Below are 13,406 nucleotides of genomic sequence, written 5' to 3'. Positions count from 1 at the left end.
CCTCCGTGGGCTTAAGTGTTCTAGATTGTTCTAAGGAGGTTTGTCCATATGGGTGATGACAGACACATTGGTATGTATTCACCAGCTATCTCATCTCCTTTACGATCACACGGGAAGACTACGTTTCTTGGACCTCTTGCATCTGAGTGCTGCCCTGTGACCAGCTCTGGCCAGTAGAATGTGGGTGGCAATGGTATATGCCACTTCCAAGCCTAGCCCCTTAGATGTCCACACAATTTCCCCTGCTCTCTCTTGGCTTGCTGCCTGGCCGAATGCAGAGGCTCCAGTGGAAGACTCGGAGGGGGTTTTAGGACATGGCAAAGCTACCAGATGGGAGAAACCTGGATCGCTGAGTAACTGCCTGGAGGAGAACTGCCAGGAGAGCTACTCAACCAGCAACATCTGCACTGACCCTCGTATAAGAGAGTAAGCAAGTTCTACTGTGTTAAGCCATTAAGATTTGAGGTTGTTTGATAATTAGCCAACCCTGCCTGATATAGGTGGTAAAGAGAGGGTTTAGCAAAATTTCAGGGCATAGGTAGATGGCAGTTTTACCAACATGATCAGCAAGTGACAGGTAAGAGGCCTCGACCTGGTGGCCAGGAGAAGAACCGCTGATAGAGGCCCGCCGCACTGGAAAGTTCGCTCAACTGGTAAGGGATGGTTTGCTCTGTTTCCTAATGTTGGCTGCAAATGGTACCTGCTGGGCAGAAGCTGGGCAGTCTCTGGACACTGACTCTGCTCCTGTTCTTGGGGTCCTGCCTGGTCCTATTAGATGATGTCCCTTCTGTAGGCTCCACAGACCTCCTTTCTGATAATGCTCCTCTGACTCTCATCCCTCTTCTGCCTTTAATCTTGATGGATATGGTCAAACCATCATCCACAAAAGATAGGTCTATTTAAAGTCTCATCAACTGTTTGGGGCGGGGGGTAAGTGTCTATTTCTCTACATACTATGCAGCACTGCATATTATTGAACTTTAATTTTAAAAAAATTTTATTGTGGTAAAAAAATGTGTAACATCAATTTTACCATTTTAACCATTTCTAAGTGTCCAGTTCAGTGGCATTAATTAGATTCAAGTTGTTGTGAAACCAATCTCCAGAACTTTTCCATCTTGCAAAACTTAAACTCTTTACCCACTAAATAATTCCCCATTTTCCCCTTCCCTAGCCCCTGGCAACCACCATTCTGCTTTCTGTTTCTGTGAATTTGATTACTCTAGATACTGCACATAAGTGGAATCATGCAGTGTTTGTCCTTTTATGACTGGCTTGTTTCACTCACCATAATGTCCTCAAGGTTCATTCATGTTGTACCAAGTGTCAGCTTTCCTTTCTTTTGTTTTTTTCTTTTTGCCTAGGTGAGGAAGATTGTCACTCAGCTAACATCTGTGCCAATCTTCCCCCATTCTGTTTGTGGGACACCACCACAGCATGGCGTGATGAGTGGTGTCTAGGTTTGCACCCAGGATCTGAACCGGTGAACCCTAGGCCACTGAAGCGGAGCGTGCAGACTTAACCACTACACCACTGGGCCAGCCTGGCTTTCCTTTCCTTTTAAGGCTCAATAATGTTCCATTGTATGTCTACGCCACATTTTGCTTATCCATTCATCCCTCAGTGGACACTTGGGCGGCTTCCACCTTTTAGCCATTGTGAATAGTGCTGCTTGGAACACGGATGTGCAAACACCTGCTCAAGAGGCTGCTTCCAACTCTGGCGCACATCCAGCAGTGGCATTGCTGGACCAGATGGTAATTCTATTTTGAATTGTTTGAGGAACCACTATGCTGTTTTCTATAATGGCTGCATCATTTGACCTTTCCACTAACAGTGCACAAGGTAGCGGTGTCTCCACGTCCTTGTCAACACTGGTGAGAGTAGTCATCCGAGTGGGGGAGAGGTGACATTTCACTGTGTTCTTGATTTGCATTTCTCTAATGACGAGTGAGATCGAGCATCGTTTCGTATGTTTGCTGGTTTAATCTGCTTTAATTTTTTTTAAAGATTGGTACCTGAGCTAACAACTGTTGCCAATCTTTTTTTTTTTTTTTTTTTTTTGCGTTATCTCCCCTAATCCCCCCAGCACATAGTTGCATATCTTAGTTGCAGGTCCTTCTAGTTGTGGCATGTGGGACACCACCTCAACGTGGCCTGACAAGCGGTGCCATGTCCACGCCTAGGATCCGAACCGGCGAAATCCTGGGCCGCTGAAGTGGAGCACGCGAACTTAACCACTCGGCCATGGGGCCAGCTCCTGCTTTAATTTTTGTTTACATTTTTTCATTATATTTGGAGGTCTTATCCTAGTGATGTGATGTTTCCACTTTCCGGTCTTACCGGGACTACCCCAACTTTGCCAACAGTTGCTCAAGTCTGGAAGGAGTTACATCTCAGTGGTGGGAGGAAAAGCTCATGTTCTGAGCATCATGCTCGTCAGATGTAAGGTTTACACAGCACTTTGTAATTTATATTCTTATCTCACTTGATCATCACAGCTGCCTTGCAAGGTGCAGAAGTCAGATGAGGAAATTGAGGTTCAGAGATGAGAACACAGAAATAGAAGGAAACTGCTTCTTTAAAATCATAACCACTGAAACGAACGCATAGTGATGCACAACACACGTGGCCGGCTGCCTACCCTGCATCCGTTCTCCCCATTTCCTTTAGTCAGAGCCCCAGTTTTGTGAGGGTATCCACCTATCTAGTCACAACTCCGTGTATTGGTCTAAGACATTAATAGTGTTTCCATCCTCTTGCTTAGAGATTGGTTTAGTAGCGGCCAATGCAGAGGGAGGGGATTTTAGGAAAGGTTTCTTCATTTTAAAAAGGGAAAACAGCAACAGCATGGTCCCTTTTCTTTTTCTGGATGAAGTGGATGCTGGATGGGATGTAGGAATTGCAGCATCTATCTCAGGCCCACAAGAGGGACCAGTCTTAGGATGAAGCCAGGGAGCAGTTGACAGATAGGAAGAACCTGGGTTCAATATCCCTGAGTCATTGATAACACCACATTAGGATTTTCCCTTCTTGCGATGGGAAATAAGAAATTTCCTTATTGCTCGGGCCAATTTGAGTTGGGACCTTTGTTTTGTTTGTTTGTTGTGTGTTGGTTTTTTTTTTGGTACCGACATAATCTTCTTATATGGCGGATGGAATTATAAATTGACAGAGAAGCAGTGCCAGAACATGATTCAAGAGCCATAAATGTCAGCGCTCTGTATCCTTGTCCTGGGAGCGCCAGTTGTAGGTCAACACTGGTCCCAGGGACAGGGACTGGCTGGGCGTTCTGGGGAAGGACAGAGAGGAGGAAGGAGAGAGTGGGTCTAGCCGTGGCTGTGAGAGAACACAACGTCCAAAGGGTGAGACTGACTGTCCTCCCATCCAGCTTGTCAGCATGAGATCAAACATCAGGTCCAGAGAGAAACCTGTCCTTCCCTGGCCTGAGAGGTCCACGTGGCGGAACTGCAGCTACGAATCCTCCTGGCCTCTCCAACTGCCCTCTGCTCCCTCTTTTCTAACAGTGAGTTTGGAAAGAAACTAAATGTTCTCCATTGGTCTCTCCCTCTCCTCTCTTTCAGGTATGCCGGCCTGCAGCGAGGGTCCACTCTAGGTGTCTCCACTCTGTGGCAAGTGGGGTAAAACAGAAGGGGCTTTTGTGGGGGGCGGTGCTTCATTTCAGGGGCAGTATTAGAAAGCTCCCTGTGGCTACATATTTAAGATGTTCTTTTCTTCAGCCTTTTCCTAGCAATAAAGTTGGTATCTTGATCCCCACCTATCTGTCTTCTGAATATATTTCTTATGTGAGTTCTTTGTGAACTCAAGAAGGAAGGTAAAAACATGATCTGTTGGACCCCTAAACCTTAACCCAGACCACAAAATCAAAATCAGTAGGCATTTAATTTAATACAAAAACCTCACATTTCATCTACGAGTTTACTGTTCTTATATATTCTGCTGCTCCTATATGATTATATTTCCTGCAGGATGGCGGGAGTGAATGTGCCTGATGTGATTTGCAGTGTAGTTTCCAAAATTAAGAGGGCCAGAGCCCCACAAAGGCTTTAAAGAGGCTTTCAAGAGGTCAGGTAAGCCTGAGACTGGCCTACAGTCTCTGTTCCGGATGGACGGCAGGTTTGTGACGGGAGCAGGAAGTGCGGGTGCGGGTGTCCATGGAGTAAAAAGTTCTAAAATAGTTTGCCTGTTGGATTGCTGCAAACCACGCTGCATTTGCCCCTAGAAAACATTCTGGGTTTCAGCCACACGGTGTTGAGTCCGCTTAGTCTAAAGGGACAGAGAAGTGGTGTTAGTGTCAGTGGGCTGCCCCTCAGGGCTAAGATCTATGGCATTTATGCGGTTTTGTTTTGTTCAATCCTTGTATGCACGCCTCACTACAACCCTGTGGATTGAGGATGACATTAGCCTTGTTTTACATCTGAGGACACTGACACTTAAAGAGTCAAGCCGTTTGCCCGAGGTCACACAGCTAGCAGGTGCCGACCCTGGGTTCTGACCCGCTCCCTGCGACTCCACTCTTCGTACTGACTCCATGTTACAGTCGAACCGTTCATGACCATCTCCATTCCTGATACATTTTCTGAGGAAACAATCCAAGAGAAACAAAAAGTTACATGCATAAAAATTTCCCTTAGAATGTTTTATGGAATTGTGGCCAGAGGAGCAAATGGAAGGGACACGAGAAGGGAGCTATTTCAGTACCTTCTGGTCCAATACGTTCTGTAGAAGCCCAGGCCTGCTCTACGATGGGAACTCTGGACGTTACGCTGGACACGAAGCCCCGTAGATGACAAAGCTAAACGGACAAGACAGAAGAGAACACGATGTGTGCTCCACGACGGCAACAGTGTGACAAGGCACATTTGCCCATGTGTGCTCAAAACTGAAGGGAAAGATGCAAAAACAGAAACAACTTTTACTAACAAGCAGGATCTGGGTGAATTTTTTTTTTAACCAGTAGTGTTCTCAACGCTGCCAAGGCTCTACCTTGTCAATAAAAGCTGTGCGAGGTGCTGAGGGCATAGCCCACGGCGGGGAGGGGGCCCACAGGCCAGCCGGGGAGTCGGAGTGGCTCGGCCACACTCCGCCTGCCGACAGTGGCCAGGCTGGGAGAAGGCCGCAGCGGACTCCCCTCCTCACCAGTCCCGGGGCTCCTTCAGCTTGAAGCAGACGCGAGGCCCTGCGCGCAGGTTCCTGTGAGCATCGCACGGGGAAGGGGGATTTCCGCCCTCACTCCAGACAGCCTGAATCCTGAAGATCCAACATGTTGGGGAAGTTTTCCCAAACTTGCCCAGAGTGCTGATGACACCACCAAGACGAGACGCGGGCAGGACTGGGGCGGCGGTGAGCACGTATACACCATAAGCTTTTCTAGAGGAAACGAGATGCAAATGAGTAAAGGGCAGGAAGGAGAGAAACAAATGCTGAAGTGTTGGGTGATAGATTTTCTCAGATGGTTAAGACAAAAAAAGACAGTGCAATTAGCCGGCTTCCTCAGTCCGCAGAGGCCCTCATTACAGTGGAATGAGCACGGGCTTTGGCATGAGACCAGCTTCCCTCGCTGGCTCCACTGTTTCCCGACTGTGTGACTGCGGGGCAAAGCCACTTCTCCTCTCTGATCCTGAGATTCTTAGCTGTAAGTGGCAGTCGCCACTCCTACAACACAGAATTCAGTGAGATGCCCCGAGGAAGCCTTCTGCCAGTGCCTGGGGTGTAACAGAAACAGTATTGTCGTCATCCTGCATTTCTCTCCCCGTGGGGATGGGACTCCCCATAACCACCGCAACAGCGAAGCACTTCCTGGGCCGTCCATACCCACCCTGTGGGGTAACTCCGTTATGCTTTCTCTCTTGCCAGCGAGTGACCAGAGAAACCCGTCACGCTTTCCTGAGGGAAGAGAGAGGTGTGAAGCGGGGATGTCCTGCGGGCGGCACCGCAGAGCCATCCTTCTGCTCTGAGGTGAGTTTCCAGATTGCGTGTGATGAGAATGGAAGCCTATGAACGGCCTGAATCAGGCCGCCAGGGGCCAGCATTCTGTGGGAGGGGAAAGAGAAAGGGACAAACCCAGAATGAGGAGGTGGCCGCTGGGCAGATCCAAGGTCGGAGAGAGAGTGAAGCTCTAAGAAAGAGCGTATATGTGGCTGCTGGGAGGGAAAGCCCGTCAAGAGATAGGAATGAAGGGCCATGGGGGAGGCTAAGCAACGAGGATGTGAGGAGGGCAGGCGAAAGAGAGAGGGAGACAGGACAGGAAGAGAACAGACCTTAAAAGAAGGTAGAAGGAATGCGGGGTGGGAAAGATGAAAAATACCTGAGAAAATGATAGGATTCTCCTCATTCCTCTGCAGCCTGTGGACAGCATCCAGCCACGCCCAGCACTGGTGCGTTATGCATAGAACGTTGTGTGGGGCAGGACTGGTCACTGGGCATGGGGCTGTTTCTCCATGAGATGAGGCAATGTGGGTGCCACTGTTGGATATACATGACCCCCTGACCTGGGGGTCCCCCTGCCCCTCAAGGCTAGGTCAGGATAAAGAAAGTTTTCCATCCTTGCACAAGCCATGACTTGAAGAGTGCCAACCCTCCGTGGCACAGCCCCATCAGGACTGGGAAGGGGGACAGTGGCTGCAAAAGCCACATATGTCTTCTCTCTTTCTGGGTTTTCCTAATGCTCAGAGTTCTCATGGCTTTACCCACATCCACCATCCGTGGACCAGACTTGCTGGTGACGAGTGACCTTCTAAACTCATTGACCCAGAGCCTACAGTGACCGACCGGACTTTGAAAGTTCTGATGGTTGCCACTGGGGCATCAGCTGGCTGGCATAAGAGGGGCTGACAGGACCTTGTCTGAGGGACGTCACCTGGTGGTTCTGCCTCCTGCTGCCCCCTCACTCCCATCACGTTTCAGCGGCCACCTGACTGGGCTACTCGCAGCACGTGTAAGACCGGGCCAGATCCCCTCCGCTGCATTTCACACGGGGCCGGGCCCAGGATGAGGATGGGCGGGACCCGCTTCCCAACTCCTGCAGGCAGAACGGGTCCACCCAGCGTGTGGTGGGACTGCCCTCAGGACCAGGGCATCTTCTGAGGGATGATGTCAGAGCCACTCGTGTGTGTCTGTGCGTGTGTACCTGAATACGCCGGTTATGTCTACTGCATCTTGATACGTTTTTATAATAAGATTGTTGTTTGATTCAAAAGTGATATATGTATTTTACAATGGTGAAAATTTTAAGTCACCAATACTGTAATAATATTATTGTGGTTATGTTATTTTAAAGAGTCCTTATCTTTTAGAGGTACATATTGAACTATTTACAGATAAAAAGACATGATGTCTGGGATTTGTTTCAAAATAATCCAGTGGTGAGGAAGGAAGTAGGAGGTGCAGATAGATAAAATGGTCCATGAGAGCTGGTAATTGTTGAAGCTGGTAAGGGGTACACGGGAATTTATTACCCTTTTTTCTCTACCTGTATATATATGTACATATATATACACACATGCATATATTTATGAGTGAAATTTTCCATAATCAAAAAAAAATTTTTTTAAAGATTTCCATCTTCCTTTGGTACCATACATATCCTTTCATTAAACCTTCATTCACTTATCTGGGGAAAAAAATCATCAATAATCCCACCCCATATTCTTTCAGTCCTTTTTCTATACATAGATACACCTGGAGAGAAATTGTACTCTGTTGGGATTTGTAACAATGTGTTGAAAATAAGACTTTATTTATTTGGTCAATATTAATATCTTGCATACTCTAGTTCGGGGATTTTAAAATTATGTTTTGCACTAACTTTTTGAGAAATTTCTAAAAAAGGGGAGGTGTCTGTGGTCAGATAATTTGGGGAAAAGCTGCACACCATGGGCCCTCGTGGAAACGTTTCTTAGTGCTGGGTCATGTGCTGTCGGAGGACAGGCACTGCGTGACTGGGCCACACTGACCTGCAGGCCCAGCACCGGGCCTGTTACTAGCAAACACTCAACACATGGTTGATGGGTGAAAAAACAAGGACAGCCTCCGGAGTAAGGAAACTTGTTAACCTATATTTAATCTAGTGTTTCCCAAACACATTTGTCTCTGAAAGCCTTTTACTGAGGAGCACCCTTATATTAATATCCCTTGAAATTGGTATTTTGGGAAATGATCTCAAAGCATTTTATAAATTGTGTTAAAACCAGTCTCACAAGGTCCCAGTGAGTTGGCAGAGAAAGGCACAGGTTTATAGTGTAGGACTACATGGATCACTGGTCTTGGAATCAAACCCATGCTGGCACCACATTCTCTTTCTTTTCGCCCAAACCTTCTCCCGACTGTGCAGCTGGGCTTACTCGGTGTTCAGGTGCAGGAGGAAGAAGGAAAGTGAACAGGGACTTTGGAAGGTGTGGCATGCTCAGTGAGTGCAGGTCAGCCAGTGTCTCCTTTTTCGTCACTGTGTGTGGCATCGTAGTTGAAGTAAGCCTAGGGAAAAGTGAACAAGCAGATACAGACCAGAACATCTATACCAGGAGAAGGAATGGGGGAAAGGACTCGGAGGAGGGGCCGGGAATGGAGAGAGAAGTGTGGCGAAGACAACAGCCTGTTAAACTCCACATTCTACTTCCCCTGGACTCACAGCTGGACTACATTTCCCAGCTTCCCTGTAGTTAGGTGTGGCTATATGACTGGCTTCTAGCCGATGGAGTGTGAGTGGAAGGGATGGTCCCATACCCGGCCTCACTCATGAAACCTCACAAACAGTGCTCCTCCATGCTTTTTTTCCTTATAGCAACTAAGTGGAAATAACCCAGTGAATTGGGAAGTCATGTGTTGAGAATTGCAGGGCTTCCATCAGCCCAAATCCTTCATCCCTTCCCACCATCCTATCTACCCAGAAACACTTATGAGTATTAGATGGCCCCCAAAATAAATTTCTATGTGTTTGAGCCATTGTATATTGTTGAGTTAATTTGTTACTAGCTAAAAATAGACCACAAAATCAAAAAACAGAAATCTATCCTAAAGGTAGGATAAAAGATGGGCCAGGGCATATACGTCAGAGAGGGTAGAATTTAAAGGAAGTGTGTGTCAACAGTAATAATAGCTACATCTGGGTACGAATACCTAGAACTTAAGGCATGAGGAGGTTGGCTGGGGGATAGTGAACTTCCGAAAATAATTTTTCTTTTTGATTAAAGGAGAAAACCATACGATGAAAGATCCTTTTCTTCCTGCCTACTTCCTTTCTTCAGCTTTGGACATTGTCATGTGAGGATTTAGTGCCTGGATCTGCAGCAGCTATTTTGTGAGATGAGGCAAAGAGCATGAGAATGGAAGCTGGTGTGCTAAGAGTGGTACAGAAGGATGAACAGATTTTGTGTGACACTGTCATTGAGCTACTGAACCAACCCTGGAACTACTTTTTTCTGTGCTTTTTGTTAAGAAAACAATAAAGCCTTTCTCTTAAAAAAGGTAATAGTAACTACAATTTTTTGGACCTTGCTGTCTTCCAAACCCTATGTCAAGCTAAATAGATACACTGTTGCATTAGACTTCAATTTTCACAATAATTATGTTAAACATTAAATGAGGAACTTAGGCTTCAAGAGGTTGAGTAAATTGCCCAAGGTTACACTGCAAAGAAATAATATTCTTCAGTATCATATGATATTGCCTCCGAAACGAGGAGCCAGGTAAGTGCTCTTGAAGTCTGAAGAGCCAGGTAAGTGCAAACAGCCCGTTGCAGAATGGTGGATGGGGACGGACCAGGGGAAGGGAAGGGTTTAATGGGTTTGGGGTTGGAAGGATTGAGCTGGTGGAAGACCATCTGCTAAACTCTACCCATCAAGATCACTCTCAGGCATCCCTCCAACAGAGCCTTTCTGAACTACACCAGTCCTTCTCACTACTCTTCGAACCCCTTTATCATTTACTCCTCCTCATTCACTTCTCGACAAACTGCTTTGGAGAGCTACTGGACTTTCTTCAAAGTTGTTTTATGTGCGCTGGATTTTCACTGCTCACTTCCATTAGCTTCTCCTCTACCTTGAGGCACACGGGAGAATTAGGCTCCCCCAGCCCTCTTGCAGTCAGATAGGGTCAAATGACTAGTTCTAGCCAATGGGTTGTGAGTAGAAATGCAACGCATTATTTCTGAGTCAAGACATTTAACCACTGGTATGAGGTCCTCTTCTGTTCTCTTTCCCTGATTGTGTGAAAATGGGAGGTGCCATAAAATCAAAATGCCCAGAATCAATGAGCTCCTGCCTGAAAGACTTGAAGAAATGTCTGGACCCACAGCAGACTTAGTACGGTGAGAAGCCAGTGAGTGATTGTGTTAAGCCATTGAGATTTGGTGATGTTGTTACTGCAGCATAACCCAGACTGTCCTGACTAATGCAACTTAATATTCTGTCCTGAGCCGAGATGGCAAGTATTGATCATTAGTGTCACCATTGCCCCATTCTGGAGACATGATATATATGATTAACGCTCACTGATCTCTCACCCACTGAGCTGTAAGGCCTCAGAATCTTTCTCATCACAGTGGCCTAAGCAGTCACTACTAATTAGTCAGAGTTGAAAGATGAAGAGAAATCCACCAAAAGCATTCCAGTGCAATCAGCATCAAACCTAAACTTCTTTGCACAGCCTGCAAGACCACACAAGAGCGGGACCTTCCCCTCCTCAACAATCTCGTTTCTTACCACACACGTCCTCATTCACTCTGCTGCAGCCATGCTGTTCCCCGAACACCAAGAATATTCCCTTCTCAAGCCTTTACTTTTGCTGTGCCCTTTTTTGAAAGCTTTTCTCTCATATTTTTGCAAGTTTGGCTTAAATGTCCCCTCTTCAGACAGATCTTCCTGTTGACCTTACTGAAGTTACCCAGCACCCTCCACCCACCTCCTCGATGATAATAAAATACTACTCTGTCTTTTTTTGCTGTGGTCGTTCTAGTACTTAGAGTAGTACCTGGTGCACAGAGGTGCTTACTATGTATTTCTGGAACTAATAAAGGCAATTGATCTGCCAGCCCTGATCTAGGCCGTGATCTTTTTGAGGAGAGAGGGCAGGTCCAGTTCATCTTTGGCTTTTGCAGTGCATACAGTAGGTGTCTATTAAATTCCTGATCGATGGTTAGAAGACTTTTTTTCCCTCCACATCATGGTGGAGTCATGTCTGTGCCTTTTGTCCTTCTTCCACTTCTCCTACGCTCTCTCAAGATGTCTCTTCTTTTCTCTCTCCCTCCCCCTTCCTCACCACATCCTCTCCCAATTAAGTTCAGCACAAGCCTCTTTCTCACCCACAGGAGCCTTCTAAAGCAGCGGTCTACCACGGCTGAAAAACAGTATCCAGCGATAAACTGTGCTTTGGCCCGGCCTCATGTCCAATTTCAGTACCTATTCCCTTTTTTGCAGGAGTTGACACTAAGCCCCATCCACACTTGGCTGGAGCCTTATGCCTCTATGTTGGAAACCAGAAGTGTTGCCCTTTGGGTGTTTTGAAGAGAAGCAGCTGTTACTATTTGTCAGCTGAAAGGTTTTGCCTTCGAAATTGACTGTGAGGCATGTTCAGGCAAAAAAGGGGCTTTCTGGAGAAGGCCTGGGAAGACAGGGCTCAGAAGACCTGCCACTCATTTGGATTGCCATGCAACTGTGGGCAAATCACCAGGGATGTCAAGTGTGGATAAGAGTGAAGGAGAAACAGTGCATTCTCTCTGTATAATTGAATGATATGGGGGAGGAGTTGTAGGTGAGGCCAGGTAGTGAAAAGAACACAGGATGGAACTTAGAATGAGCAGAACTGAGATTTAGAGTCAGGAGTCCTGAATTCGAGCCCAGTAGCAGGCGCATCCCCCCTCCGTTTGAGCCGCTCTTTACTCTTGTGTAAAATGGAGTGATGCCCTCCTATGTTCAAGTCTTTCGAGTTGCAATAGAAACCAGCTTGAGCTAACACAAGGAGAATAAAGGGGCTTATTAAAGGGCATCAGGTGCATCACAGAAGTCATGGGCACGAATGCAGTCAGGAGTCAAGAAATGGACTAGAACAAGGAAGCTGCAAAATGTCAGAACTCAAGCTTTTCTGCTTTTCTCTGAGCTTCTGCCTTATTCTTCCTTCTCCTGTTTCTCCACACACATGAAGGTATATGGCTGCCCCACAGCTTCCACCTTTGTGTCTCACAGGTTTAGCCACACTCCAATCTGAGATTTCCAGGACAAAGACTCTGATTGGCCCTACTTGCATCAGGCGTCTAGCACTGGGTCCAATCAGTCATGAGCACGGGGGTTAGCAGTCACAGAGTAAAATAATGGCTACCTGGGGGTTACCTTTGAGGATCTAGATGCAATATCCAGAGAAGGAACTCTGCAAGTTATAGAACTTTCAAGTTGGGCCAGCAAACCAAAAAGTGTCTTGCAAGGAGTATAGTCACCGAATAAGCCCTCAGGGGCAATAAACAGAGAACGGTGTTCATTTCTAGGCAGGACATACAGCTCTCTCACAATGGTACTATACGGAAGGAAGACACAGTGCTGTGCAAATCTAAAGTTTTCTAGTAAGTAATCAAGGTCTGAGTCTCTGCATTTAAAGTCACCTTATTCTAGGAGCCTAAGTTTTCAGTGAGCTATGAGCATCAACTTTCTCCATTCTCTACCTTAGCAACCTCCTCTCCACCTCCCCAACTCCAACAAAAGCTTCCAAAGTAGACCTCCCTTCTTAAAAGAAACTGACTGGAATAAAAGTCAGGGAAAACTAGTTAATTAAGATTCCATTGACAGCATTTTTACTAGATCAAGAATCAAGAAGAGATCAAAATTTTCTATTCCTACATCTCTTAACAGCAAGAAAGATTTCCTTTAAGTGAAATGAAGATGTGACTTTGGACAAGTCACCTGACCTTCCTAAGCCTCGGTTTCCTCATCTGTAAAATAGGAATGAACTTTTCATGGGGTTGTTGCAACAATTAAATGACGTCAGGTTTGGCAAGTACTAAGTACTGGTGGCTAGCTGAAATGTTGACAATAATAGTGGTTGTGGTGGTGGTCATAATGGTGGTGGTGGTGGTGGTCATAGTAGTGGTGGTGATGGTGGGGGTGGGGGTAGTGACAACTGTGATGATTAATCATGACAGAATCAAGAATGTTTAAACTTTGCTCAACCCATAGTAGTCATACAGAGAATGAATGAATGAAGAGAAAAATCAATTTTCAGACAACCCCAAGGATATTTGTCACCATTTATACACAAACCATGGATATGACCAACACAAATCATGCTTAAATGTTTATTGATGCAGATCCCTTAGAGCCTTCCAATAAATATTTAACTAAGCAATTTGTATGAAGTGCAAAAAAGATAAGTAAATAAGAATTTTAGTTATAACATGTACTTAA

At 46.1% G+C, this 13,406-nt stretch overlaps 1 long non-coding RNA gene across 2 annotated transcripts in view; it reads left to right on the top strand.

The window, feature by feature from the left end:
* The window catches only part of LOC124229305 (uncharacterized), a 108,649-nt gene extending 99,172 nt beyond the window's left edge, over positions 1-9,477 (top strand). The window contains exons 1-4 of one of the 2 annotated variants that reach the window (XR_006885850.1): positions 1,538-1,757; positions 3,585-5,364; positions 5,878-5,979; positions 6,694-9,477. This is a non-coding gene — a long non-coding RNA (uncharacterized LOC124229305). Of the gene's footprint in view, positions 1-1,537; positions 1,758-3,584; positions 5,365-5,877; positions 5,980-6,693 lie in introns of those variants that run through there. The other variant, XR_006885851.1, reaches the window with a different exon arrangement.
* The last annotated feature ends 3,929 nt before the right edge of the window (positions 9,478-13,406 follow it).

Source organism: Equus quagga, chromosome 17 (genome assembly GCF_021613505.1).
Source record: "Equus quagga isolate Etosha38 chromosome 17, UCLA_HA_Equagga_1.0, whole genome shotgun sequence".
Taxonomy (NCBI): Eukaryota; Metazoa; Chordata; class Mammalia; order Perissodactyla; family Equidae; genus Equus; species Equus quagga.
Note: the sequence above shows the minus strand (reverse complement) of the source record. Positions and strands in the feature narration are given on the sequence as shown.